Source organism: Culicoides brevitarsis, chromosome 2 (genome assembly GCF_036172545.1).
Source record: "Culicoides brevitarsis isolate CSIRO-B50_1 chromosome 2, AGI_CSIRO_Cbre_v1, whole genome shotgun sequence".
Classification (NCBI taxonomy): Eukaryota; Metazoa; Arthropoda; class Insecta; order Diptera; family Ceratopogonidae; genus Culicoides; species Culicoides brevitarsis.
Genome location: NC_087086.1, coordinates 13546038 through 13558987, shown reverse-complemented (window position 1 = coordinate 13558987; position 12950 = coordinate 13546038). Strand labels below are relative to the sequence as shown.

Below are 12950 nucleotides of genomic sequence, written 5' to 3'. Positions count from 1 at the left end.
TTTAATAAAAATTAATTATTTTTTTTAATTAAATAAATAAATTAATTTACATAATAAATTTAAAAAATTAAAGTATCATTAAAATATGTAGAAATTTTTTTTCATAAAAAAGAAGAAAAATCAAATAAAATTAAATTTTAAAAAAATTAAAATCTTAATAATTTTCAAATTTTTTCATAATTTTTGTTTATTATTTTTTTTAATATAATAACAAATAAATTTAATTAATTAATTTTAATAATTATTTTTTAAAATTTATTTTATTTTTTTTAATTAATTTTTATTTTTTTGCAGTTCAAGTTGAATTATTTTCCTCAAATTGTCACACAAAATTAATTTTCTCAGAATCGCTTTCTGAGCAAAATTTTTCCTTATTTTCCCTCATAAAACGGAATTTCCTCGTTACGGATGTCAATTAACGAACGTTCAAGTATTACAAAACACGTGCTTGACCTTTTCTCGTCTGTCTTTGATCTTTTGAAGAGCAACACGAATGTTTGCCACATTTAATAGGTCATGCCCAATTAACTGCTCAAATGCTCTCAAACGGATTCAATATTTGTCTTTCACTTTCACAAAACAAATGAATTAAGAGGTAAAATGGTGTGACTTGTTTAATTGTCCTTTATTTCTTATAACAAAAGGCACGTGTTTAGACAAGTAGTTAATCCAGTTAGTTTATCATTTTTTAAAAAGCAACTTCCTTCACTGAACGACGAGTATCAATGTTGATTTCTTAAGAAGCAAAAAAATAAAATAACTAGCAATGACAAAGTTTCCCCTCCTTAAGCTTAAGTTTTAAAAGGAATTTTCAAACTTTTATTAAGGTATTGTTGTCTCATACCTCGTTGCTTGCGTTTCTGCTGTATGACACTTTTTTTTCTCACGTGAAATAAAAACTTTTTTAAATGACTTTGTTATAGATCATAATTTTTTTTTTGTTCGTCTTCTGTTCGAGAAGTTTCCATTTCTCATGCCGCCACTTGAAAAAAAAACTTTTACGAAAAGTACCATTTCCGATAATTTATTTGTTTAATTTTTGTTTCACTTCCTGCAGCGAATTATTTTATTTTTTTTGACGAAACTCGTGTCAAAGATTATCTAACCCCATAATCTCACTTTGAGTGTCAGTCAAAGAAGAGATCGCGTAGATTTATTAAAAGGCGGAAAAATTCACGTCACACCGGAAAAAAACGTCTTTTTATTATTGTTATGTTTTGCATTATCTTAATCCAAAAATATTTTTTCCGTGAATTTTTTGCGCGCCCTTTTTTATTAAATTTTTCTTTCTTTTGTAAAAAAAAAATAAAAACGAAAGAAAACTAGATTAAATAAGATTATTTTTATGATAAAACTGTTTTCTTATTTTTTTTATTTGCACGGTACAAAAATCACCCAAACAACTTTATTCGTTTTTTCTTTTTTTTTTTGTATCAAAAATGCCAAAGACGACACAAAACAAGATATATGCATGCAATTTTGTGTACTTTTCATCAAAAGTTCCTTTTTTATTTTTTTTTCTTCATATATTTAAATTATGTTCGTTCGGCAGCATTTTTATTATTAGGATTTTTGCTCTTTTTTGGTTCTTTTGCTGCGATAAAAATCGCTTTATGTCTGAGCACGAGGCAGTCGACTGTAAAATTTCTAAATGTTTAATAAAAGAAATAACAAATTTTATGAGATTATGGTATTAAAAAAATATGAACAAGGCGTTCCCATTATGCGTGTGTGTGTTTAAATGTGAAGCTGAATAAGGAAACTGCCATGGTATTGTCTTAAATTGTGATCAAGAAAATCGAAAGAAAAATTAAAAAATAAATTCTGCGACGATGTTAGGCGTTTTTTGATGGTTATTGGAATGGAAAAAAGGTCTAACGGAGGATTTTGTCATGTGAAGGTTTATAAGCTTAATTGCTTTTTCTACTTTCGTAAAATAAAAAAAATATTTTTTTATATAGGAGAAATATCATTTAATGTCGATTTTTTGTTTTTATTTTTTATTTATTTAAATTTTAAAAAATTAATAAAAAAAAATTCTTTAAAATTATATTCATTTATTGTAATTTTATATTTTTTTTCTCATAGTAAATAAGAAGTTTTATTTTTTTTATTATTATTTTTTAATTAAATTTTTTTATTAAAAAAATGTAAAATCTACAATGAATTTTTAAAATTTCAGACCTTTTGCGTTTTTTAATTTTAATATTTTTTTCAAGCTATTCTGTTTTAATTTTTGAAAAAAGTGTTCTTATAAATTTAAATAATTTTTAATTAATTATTATTTAAAAAATCCTTCAAAAATTTTCTGAATTAAAAAAATAATTTAATTTATTTTAAAAAAATATAATATATTAATTTTTTAATTTTTTTTTGTCTTGAAAAAAATAATTTATAAAAAATAAAAAGAATAAAAAAATTATATTTTTTTAAATATTTACTTGATTGTTTTACTTAAAGAAAAAAATATTTTTTCAATTATTTTATTTAATTTTTTTTAAATAAAAAAAAAATAGTTTAACATTAATTATAAAAAATATTAAAAATGTATTTAAAAAAATATTTACAATTAATTAATTAATTTTTTTTTATTAATAAATGTACAATCTACAATAATTTTTAAAATTTCATAATTTTATTTTCGTTTTACTATTTTTTTGATTGTTTTGCGTTTTTTAATTTTAATATTTTTATCAAGCTATAAATTTAAAATTATTTTTAAAATGTTTAATCAATTTTTAATTAATTATTAAAAAAAAATCCTTCAAAAATTTTCTGAATTAAAAAAAAATAATTTTATTTATTTAAAAAAAAATAATATTTTTTTTTAATATTTACTTGATTATTTTTAAATTGGAAGAAAAAATATTTTTTCAATTATTTTAAAATAATTAATTTTTAAAATTTATAATTTTTTTTTATTTTTTATTAAAAAAAATTTAAAATTAATTAATTAATTAATTTTTTCTAAATCTAAATATTTTTTGTTTAACAATTTTTCAACTTTCCATATAAAAAACTTTTAAAAAATCATTCATTATTGCGATTTTTATCTCCTCATTTACATGTCACCATTAACTGCCCTCTTTCCATTTTTTTTTGCTATTTTGCGACACATAATGGTTCTGCTAATTTAAATGCTTCTACGACGATGAATCCCTGATAGCTTCGCCCGATAAACAATATAATTAAATTAATTGTGACTAATCGAGCGAAATGATGATGATGATATACTGTCTCTCCGTACATCGTAAAAAGCTCTTTGTCTAATCATTCGAATTTATCGTGTCATTCATCAATACACGAACAAAAAAAAACAATTCCGGACTAATTTGCAATGAAAAATTCTCATAACGCATAAAAATGAAGGAAAATTCTCAGATTTCATTGCATGTTAGACATAAATCTAAATGAAATGTAATAAAAATTTTTAATCTCGTTTGTAAGAAAATGTCTGGATTCCTGTTTCTTACGACGATGTAACATGAGCCGATTTCACTGTGGCACTTAAAAATTTTTTTTTTTCAGGAAAAAAAAATTTTTTCATAGAAAAAAATTTAAAAAAATTGTAAAAATTGCTCATCGACCATCCACGGGGTCCATCATCAGTGCAGAATCTCAAAAGAGTAGCTTACAGGTAAAAAGTTAGCAGCAGCAGACAAACAGGATATTGCATATCTGACATAATTTCAAATAACAATAAAAAGATATTGTCTGTTCCTCATGGAGAAAAAAAAACAGACGCAGAGAGAGGAGGACAGGAAATGCGAAGAAATTTATTCTGTCACTCTGCATGACAAATTTTATGATGATAAAGTGAAAGACATCGAAAAATCATTTTTTTTCTGTGTGAAGAAAAAAAATCTGTATGAGGGAAAAAAATTCAATCAAAAATAAGTGCGCCAATTCATGAATTGTCGATTTTTTCGTCCCCCCTTTTTTTTTGCTCTCAATGGTTTGTTTTATTTCACACATGACATGATCGAATCTCGAAATTCGACTTTTATTGTTATTATTATTTTCGTGTATAGGACTGTGCGTGTCGAGGCACGAGATAAAATATTAACCCGCCATCAATATCATCATCATAAATATTTACTGGAAGCAATTTACACGAGAAAAACGAGATTTTATTGATAATTCGCCTGTCTTCGGTCCACGACGCTGCCATGACGATGCCCGAGAAAATCTAATTAAATTAATTTCATTTAAAAAAAAAATGAGACTTCATCAGGAAACTTTGACATTCCAGGTGTTTCGTCATCCGGGATGGATGAACAATTTTTCACACACATCAAAAAATTTCAACAACAAAAGTTTTGCTTGTTAGAAAAGTCTCACAATGCACAGAGACATGATGATAAATTAAAATGTTTGAATAGGAGATGGCAAAAAACCACAATGAATGTGAGAATGTTTTTACGTAAATTTTTGTGCTGCAAACCAAACAAAATTTTTGAACAAAAAGGCTCAGAGACAATTAAAATTTTATTTAGTTTGATTTTTGTAATGATATTTGACAAACAAAAAAATAAATAAATTATTACGATTTTTTTTTCTAAAAAAAAGTTTTTTTTTCTATGAGAGATTTTAAAGTTGAACCATAGAAAAAATATAAAAAAATTATTAATTATTTTTTTTTATAAAATACCTCTGATAAAGCCTAATCCGCATAAAAAAAACTATTTTTTTATGATAAAAAATTTATATTAAAACGTAAAAGTTTTTAATAAATAATGTACTAATGTTAGTTTTGCTCATAATAACGATGTAAACTTAATGTATGCTAATAGCGAGAACAACAAGGATGTAAGAAGGTTGTGACAAACATGATCGGATTTCGTATAAAAGACAAGATTTTGTTGAATTTTTAATTTTTTATGGGTTTTTTAAAAGAAAATTAGCCATAACCTATTTTACATTTTTGTACTCCTCTAAAATTATTATCTCTAAGGGTAAAAAAAAGGTTTTAGCTTTTCTAAAGAAATTTTTCTTTTATTTTTGGTCAAATAATGGATTCTGAGATTTTAAAATTTAAAAAAAATTGGGAAAAAATATATTTTTAAGAAAAATAAGGCAAAATTAACCTTGAAATTATAAGAAAATTTTACATTTTCTTACTCCTCTGAGATATAATGAAAAAAAAAATCAAATTGATTTTTGTTTATTTTGTGGTTTAATGACAATATTTCTATTAAATTTTCAAAAAATTAAAAATATTAAATTTAATTTTTTTTTTAATTTTTATATATATTTTAATAAATTTTTTAAATAAATAAATTAAATAAAACAAGTTGAAATAAATAAAAATAAAATAAATTAAAAAAAAATAATTTAAAAATAATTTAAAAATAATTAAAAAATTAATTAAATTAATCAAAATAAAATTATTTTTTAATAAATTAAATTTATTTAAAATTAGAAAATAATTTGGATTTTGTCCGTATTTCTGTCGAGAATTTCCGTATCTGTGCTCTAGAGGAGAACAAAATGTGAAATTTCATATATTTACATCCTTGAGCTTATTTTGCATTATTTTTTTCTTAAAATCTTAAGATTTTTTTTTTAATTTCTAAGTGACTCTCATTTGACTAAAAATAAAATAAAAATCTCCGACAACAATTTTCAAACCGACTTCAAAAAAAGTCTTAAAATTACAAAAATCTCTTGAATAATTAAAAACCAACATTTCAAGAACCCTCGCATGTCTTTCCTGGCTGCATTATAATTATGCATTTCTGCAAAACTCCTCTAGTAAAAGTTGGATTATGTTTCGGTTGGACTTTTTTTTCGCGTTTTTATCTTCAAGCAGCAGCAAACCCACACAAACTCGGCAGAGAGATAGGATTTTAATTAATAAAAAAGTTGCTCTTTACGTGGCTGCAGATAATGTTAGTGGTTGTTAATTTTTTTTTCTAATTAATGTTCTGAGTGTAGTTTTTTTTTCAACAAGATAACTAGGTCATAATTACGTATTCAGATTTATTTGCGATGCGAAAAAAAAGTCGCATGGATGAGCTTAATCTAAAAATTTTTTTCTTTGAATAAAAATATCATTTCAATAAACGCAATTTTGTAACAAGACAATCAAGCGACGCGTCGCATTTCGTAAGAAGAAGAACGAAAGTCATGTGGATAAATTTTCTATTATCGTTTGCTACATTTCGTTTTATTTTATTTTTTTTTTGCGTACATGAGACATGAGAACATTGTAAAAATTTATGTCTCGCAAAAAAAAAAAATATCCGCCATGAAAAATACATGAAAATTAGGTAGATGAGGTAACAACGAACTAAAAGATTGTTCATTGGGGCAAGATTTTAAAAATGTGCATTGGGTCGGAATTTAAAAATGTGCATTGGGTCGGAATTTAAAAATATGGATTGGGGTAAATTAAAAAATGTGCATTGGGACAAAATTTTAGAATTTGAATTGGGGCGAAACTTCAAAATGTACATTGGGGCAAAATTTAAAATATGCATGAGGATAAAATTTTAAAATGTGGATTGGGGGCCTTTTATGTGGAAATCACATTCTATATCAATCCAAATTTTAAAACTTTGCCCCAATGCACATTTTTAACTTTTTCTTCAATTCATATTGTAACCTTTGCCTTTATGAAAACTTTTTTACTTCGACCCAGTTCACATTTTAAAATCTTGCCCAATGCATATTTTAAAATTTTGCCTCAATGTTAATTCTGAAGTTTTGCCCCAATGTACATTCTTATATTTCAAATCGATGTACGTTCTTAAATTTGCCCTAAAACATATTCTTAAATTTCGACCCAGTTCACATTTTTAAATCTTGTCCCAATGCACATTTTTTATGTTGTTTGTTATTATTATCTGCCTAATTTTCTTCTCTCTCGAATATTTTAGCTTGCGAGACATGAATTTTTTGTACTGAAGACAATAAACATTTTCAATTTTTTTCATCTTCTTTTACGCGCGCCGCAATATCTTCCAACACAAAGAAAGAGGCCGGATAGGCAAACAAAATATGTGTGCACGACACACTTGAATGCCCCTTAAATACATAAATTTTTATTTGACGTTGATGATAATCAGACGGATCAGGGATGAATGGATGGAGAATGAACGCTAAAATTCCGCTGGATGGTGAATGCTCGCTCCATGCTAGAAAAAATGGGATCAAGGAAGATGAAACGGAACGGAAATGTACACAGCCAAGAGGCAAAAATCGTACATTAGAAGATGATTATGCTTTGCGAAACGAAATTTGTTGGCTTAAGAAGGGTTCGAATACGGTTGATGGACGATTATTTACTTCAAAAACGGCGAATTGGGGATCAAATGTCGTTTTAAAGAGTAATTTTTCAACATTTAAAGAAACTGCGGTCATGGTTGAATCGCTTTTTTTAAAGATTTTGTAACGAAGCGTTTTGGCGACGATTTTTTTGAAATTATTGAAGCACAATGGCATTGAAAATGATTAAAGATGACCGATTGGTAATTATATGGTAAGATTTCATCAAAACACAAAAATTACTTTGCATCAAAAAAATTTTTTAAATATTTTTTTAGTCTTTTTTTGACCGTTCTAGCGATAAAACGTAGTAATGACCAACGATTTTCTGTTAAAGATTTTATCAACATGGCTTTTAATCGTCATTTTTGTGACAAAAAGTCAAAGTTTTCAAGATTCAAGTGTTTTATCGTTACTCACAAAGCTCTCAAGGGTCAATAATGGCACCAGTTGTTTGGGACTTTTGCACGAAATTGACGTTGCAGCGGAAGAAAATGCAATTTGGGCTTATAAAAGTAAGTTTTTTTTATAAAAAAATTATTTTTTTTTTTTCAAAAAAATTTTTTTTTAGTGTTCGATGCTTCAGGATCTCGTCCCCCGAACTTCATATGGGGCAATAATTATTTTTTGGGTATCAGAGACGCTTGTCGATGGATCAATAACTACGATAACGAAGCAACGATTGTTTTGTCACCGCGTTATAAGCATCGTCACACACCGGAATTGCTCGATGAGAAACCGCCATTTCCGGTCAATTATCGTGTGATCTACGCCGAAACGTTTTCGCAGTACCAAATTGACATGCAAACGTATCCAAAAGTAATTTTTTATGAATTTTAAATTATTTTTTTTATTAAAAAAAATTTTTTTAGAACATTCTTCATTTCGGAGTTTGTGTTCCTCAGGCTTGTAGTGACCAAGAACTCGCAAAATTGATGGAAATTGCGATAAATGATGAAAATTTACAAGAAAATGGCGTGAAAATGTTTGGAAATTCGGATTTTTTGAATGCAACTGTGCTTTATTCGAAGACGTTGGTGTTGAGAAAACATTTTTTCGAGAGTTGGTCGGTTATTTTGTTCATGTGTGTCGTTGTACTTCATTTATTGGTTGTTTTGACATGCACTTGTATTGATGTCAATATTGCTTATATGCCGAATTATTTAAAAGCCTTTTCTTTGAAGTTTAATTGGAACGAGTTTTTGGATTGTAGGAAAACGAAACATGAACATGACTTGACAGTGGTTCATGGAATCAAGTAAGAAATTAATTTTAAAATAATTTAATTAAATTTTTAAATTAAAAATTATTTTTTATTATTTTTTATTTTTAAAAAATTATTTTTTTTTTAATTTTTTTAAAAAGTTTTCATCGATTTTCGAAATTTTTAATTTAATTTTTTTTTAATTTAGTTTAAATTCAATAATATTTATTTAAAAATTTTTAAATTAAATTTTTTTTTAATTATTTTAATTATTTCTTAATTAAATTTTGATATTTATTATGAATTGTTTTTAATTAAATTCGAATTTTTTTAAATTTAATTTTTTAAAAACTTTTTAAATTTTAAAATAATTCGATTTTTTTAATTAATTAATTTCAATTGAACATTAAATTTTAAATTAAATTTTTTTATTTAATTTTTTTTTTAAAAAATTTATTTTAATTTTAATAATTTTTAATTTATTAAATATTTTTTAATTTTTTATAATTTTGAAATTTTTAATTTTCAATTTTCATCGATTTTCGATTTAATTTTATTTTTAATTTTTTTTAAAAATTAGTTTAAATTATTATTTATTAAAAAATGAATTATTTTTAATTAAATTCGAATTAAATTTTTAAATATTAGTATTTTTATTTAAAATGTTTAATTTAAATTAAATTTACTTTAAAATAATTTGAATTGAGTTTTAATATATTTTTGAATTAATTTCAATTGAACATTAAAATTAATTTAAAATAATTCAATTTTATTTTTTTTAAATTAAATTTTTCAATTTATTTCAGTTTAAATTAAATTAAAAAAAAATATTTTATATTTATTTAAAATAATACAAAATTTAATTAAATTAATTCCTAATTTTTAAATTAATTTTCATTTCAGAGTAATTTCAATGTTCTGGATCATCATGGCCCATATTGCATTTTTCGCAATGGCATCCGTCAGCAATCTCCCCATGATTTTACCGTTCATGACACGCATTGTCAGACAAACAATTTTCACAAGTCCCACATCAGTCGACAGTTTTTTCGCCATCAGTTCCTTCCTGATGTCCTATCACTTGTTCAAACAAAAGCGAAATAACCCGAAATTCGAGTTGAGTGTCTTGAAAACCGCAAAAATGGTCATTCATCGGTATTTGCGCTTCACTCCCGCTTATGCGGTTGCCATTTTGTTGCTGCTTGTGATGTCCATGGCCTTAAATGACGTTTCGCCGTACTTCATGATCGAAGATAACGAGAAAAATTGCGGGAATTATTGGTGGCGGAATTTGTTGTATGTCAATAATTTGTACCCGTTGGATGAAATGTGCATGAGTTGGAGTTGGTATCTATCGGTTGAGTTGCAATGCTTCACTGTAGGAGTTTTATTGATGTTAATTTATTACAAGTAAGTCGATTTTTTGCTTAAAAAATTCAATTAAAATTAATTTTGAATATTTTTTCAGGAGCAAAGCTTTTGGATTAATTCTCGCCTTTTTAACTTTCAAATTTTCGTTGAGCAATACGACAATGAAGGCAGTTAAATCGAACTACGCGTTAAGTCTTGATGTTCAATATCACACTTTGGAACTCCTGTACTTTCCTTTCACGACACGAATTGGCGCCTACATCATCGGAATGTTGTCCGGGCATTTTTTGTCCGTTCAAAAGAGTGACTTGCAAGTTCCAAAGGTAAGAAAAAAATCAAAATTTAAAAAAAATATTAATTTTTAACATTTTTTCAGTGGTTCATCAAATTATTGAATTTACTGGCAATATTTTCGCTCCTTTTTGTCATTCACGTTCACTCCGTTCGACAAGAAAGCAAATTTGTTGGACCTTTTCTCGCTGGTTTCGGACGAATCATGTGGGCATGGGCAATTTGTTGGGTGATTATCTCATGTTCGACAGGTAACATGAGACGCTTGAACAATTTTCTCACGAAAGATACCTTTATCGTCTTCAGTAAGCTCACGTATAGCGTTTATTTGTTGAACCCAATTTGCGTTATCGCTATTGCCATGATGATGGAGACGCCGATTCATTTGGCGCCAACAAATATCGTGAGTAAAATTTTCTTTTTTATTTAAAAAAATATTTTTTTTTGTAAAATTTTATTTAAAAAAAAAAATATTTAAATTTATTTAATTTTTAATTAAATATTTTATTTTAAAAATATTTATTTATTTAATTTATTATTTTATTATTTTTTTTTTTATTAAAATTTTTTAAAACATTTTTTTTAAAAATTTTTAAGAATTTAAATTTATTTTAAAATTTAATAAAAATATTTATAATTAATAATTATAAAATTATTTAAAAATTTTATTTAACTAAATTTTTAAAAATTTCTTAAAATTGTTTTTTATATTTATTTAAGACTGAATCAAGAGTTTTATTTATTTTTTAAAATTTAATTTGAAGAATTGTAAAATTTCATATAAAATTAATTTATTTAAAAATTTAATTAAAACCTTTATTTAAAATTATTTTTCATATAATTTTAAAAAATTATTTTTTTTTTATTAATTTTTATTTTAATTTTTTTTTAATTTTTTAATTTTTTAATTTTATTTACCCTTCAGATAATTATTGGACTCGGAATGTCATCGATAATTTATTGTGCAGCGATAGTTTTTAAATTTTTATTTGAAGATCCGTATTCACAACTACTAAAAATTGCATTCACTGGTAATACAAAATCAACTGATAAGAAAACTGAAGCAAAAAACAACAACAACATTGAAGAAAGGGCATTAGACGAGTTAGAAAAACAAACGACACCAGAAAATAAATGAAATGAAGCATTTTTAGTTCGGGAATTTCTTAGTTTATTTTTATTTTTCAAGTTTTAATAAAAAAAACGTGTGTTTGTGTGACGTCATTTACATAAAAAAGTGAATGTACATTCCAATGTAAGAAAGAGATTAAAAATAGCAACAAAAAATTTCATAATTTGATTATTTCTGTATGCATGGATTTAAGTTTAAACAAGAGTAGCTGTATATTTTGATGACGGTAAGAAGATAAGAAGCAGTCGTGGCCGAGCGGTTAAGGCGTCTGACTAGAAATCAGATTCCCTCTGGGAGCGTAGGTTCGAATCCTACCGACTGCGACAAATTTTTTAATAATTTTTTGGTTTTGAAAAATTTTCGTTTTTTCTGAATTTTTAATTAATTAATTATATTAATATTATTTAATTTTTTATTTTTAATTAAGAATTTAATTTTTTAAGGAATTTTTAAGGAAATGTTAAAATTTGTTTGTAAATCTTTAACGATTTTTAATTTTTTAAATTTAAATTTAAATTTTTTTTAAATTAAAAATGTTTAATTTTCGCATTAATTATGAAATTTTGAGCATTTTTTGAAAATTTTCAAATATTTAGCTTAAAAATGTTGAAAAATTTAAAAATTAAGGCGAAAAAAATTTTTTTTTAAATTTTTTATGCAAAAAAAAAATTTTTTCATTTCAACTATCTTTTAACGCTTGTAAATATCTTAATTCAATCACCAAACAACAAAAATATCGATCAAAACTTTCTTCAAAAAATTGTAACAAATACAAGTTTTCTCCTAATGTTTTAATCAGTTTTTAAATGAACGAAGCATGTTCCTGCCATTTCTCATTAATATGTTTACTGCTTAATTGCTGTGGGAATTTTTCAAGTGCAATTTCATCAGAAAAATAAAAAAAAATTAAAAACTTCGTGCTGCTGCAATTATTATTGTAAATAAAACCCAAATTAAACTTTTTGAAATGAAGCAAGAAAACTTAATCTTTCCCCTTCGCACGAGAAAACTTTTGCCTGAATTTCGTTTCTTTTTTGGTTTCTTGTGCCTACGCTCGAATCGTATAACAAATAATTTTTAACTGTAAAATTTTGAGTTTCCTCGACGATGAAGAACGAAGACGAACGTGCTTCGATAAAGTTTCTCGTTGTTATTTAATTTATGCAAGAATTTTTGAATGAAAATAAAATAAATATCAAATTGAAAGTTTCTTCTTGCTACTTTTTTTTTCTTTAAATTTGTAGTTTGGTTGTTTGTCACAAACTTGCATCGTCCTCAGAGAAAGATTTTCTATAGTGAGAAAGATCGAACGAGAAGAGTGAGAAGATATTAAATTGATTTAAAAGCAGAATAAATTTACAATAATTGGGCGTTCGTTCAGTCGATTCGACATTATTTTCCATGTCATTGTCATGCGAGCATACACACGAAAAATGTCACAATTCAATTTTGTGAGTGACATCTGTGCCATGTGCCATACGATCTGTCAATTTATGTTTATTGTACTCGCTCTCTCTTAAATTTCCACTTTTTTGTTTGCAAAATTCGTGCAGAGGCGAATAACTTGTCAAAGGCGCATTTTTTATAAAAATGACAAAAATTATTTTTTAATTAAAATTATCATTTTTCTGTATTTTAATTTTTTTTATAAAATGGCGCCAAAATTTAAAAAACAAAGCTTGG

General features: G+C 25.1%; 1 protein-coding gene and 1 non-coding gene across 2 annotated transcripts in view; one reads left to right on the top strand and one right to left on the bottom strand.

The window, feature by feature from the left end:
* The window catches only part of LOC134829307 (uncharacterized), a 118712-nt gene that overhangs the window by 52280 nt on the left and 53482 nt on the right, over nt 1-12950 (bottom strand). The gene's annotated exons all lie outside the window — the stretch shown is intronic.
* Nucleotides 11509-11590, top strand: Trnas-aga (transfer RNA serine (anticodon AGA)). The gene has a single exon. It is a non-coding gene; the product is annotated as a tRNA-Ser (tRNA).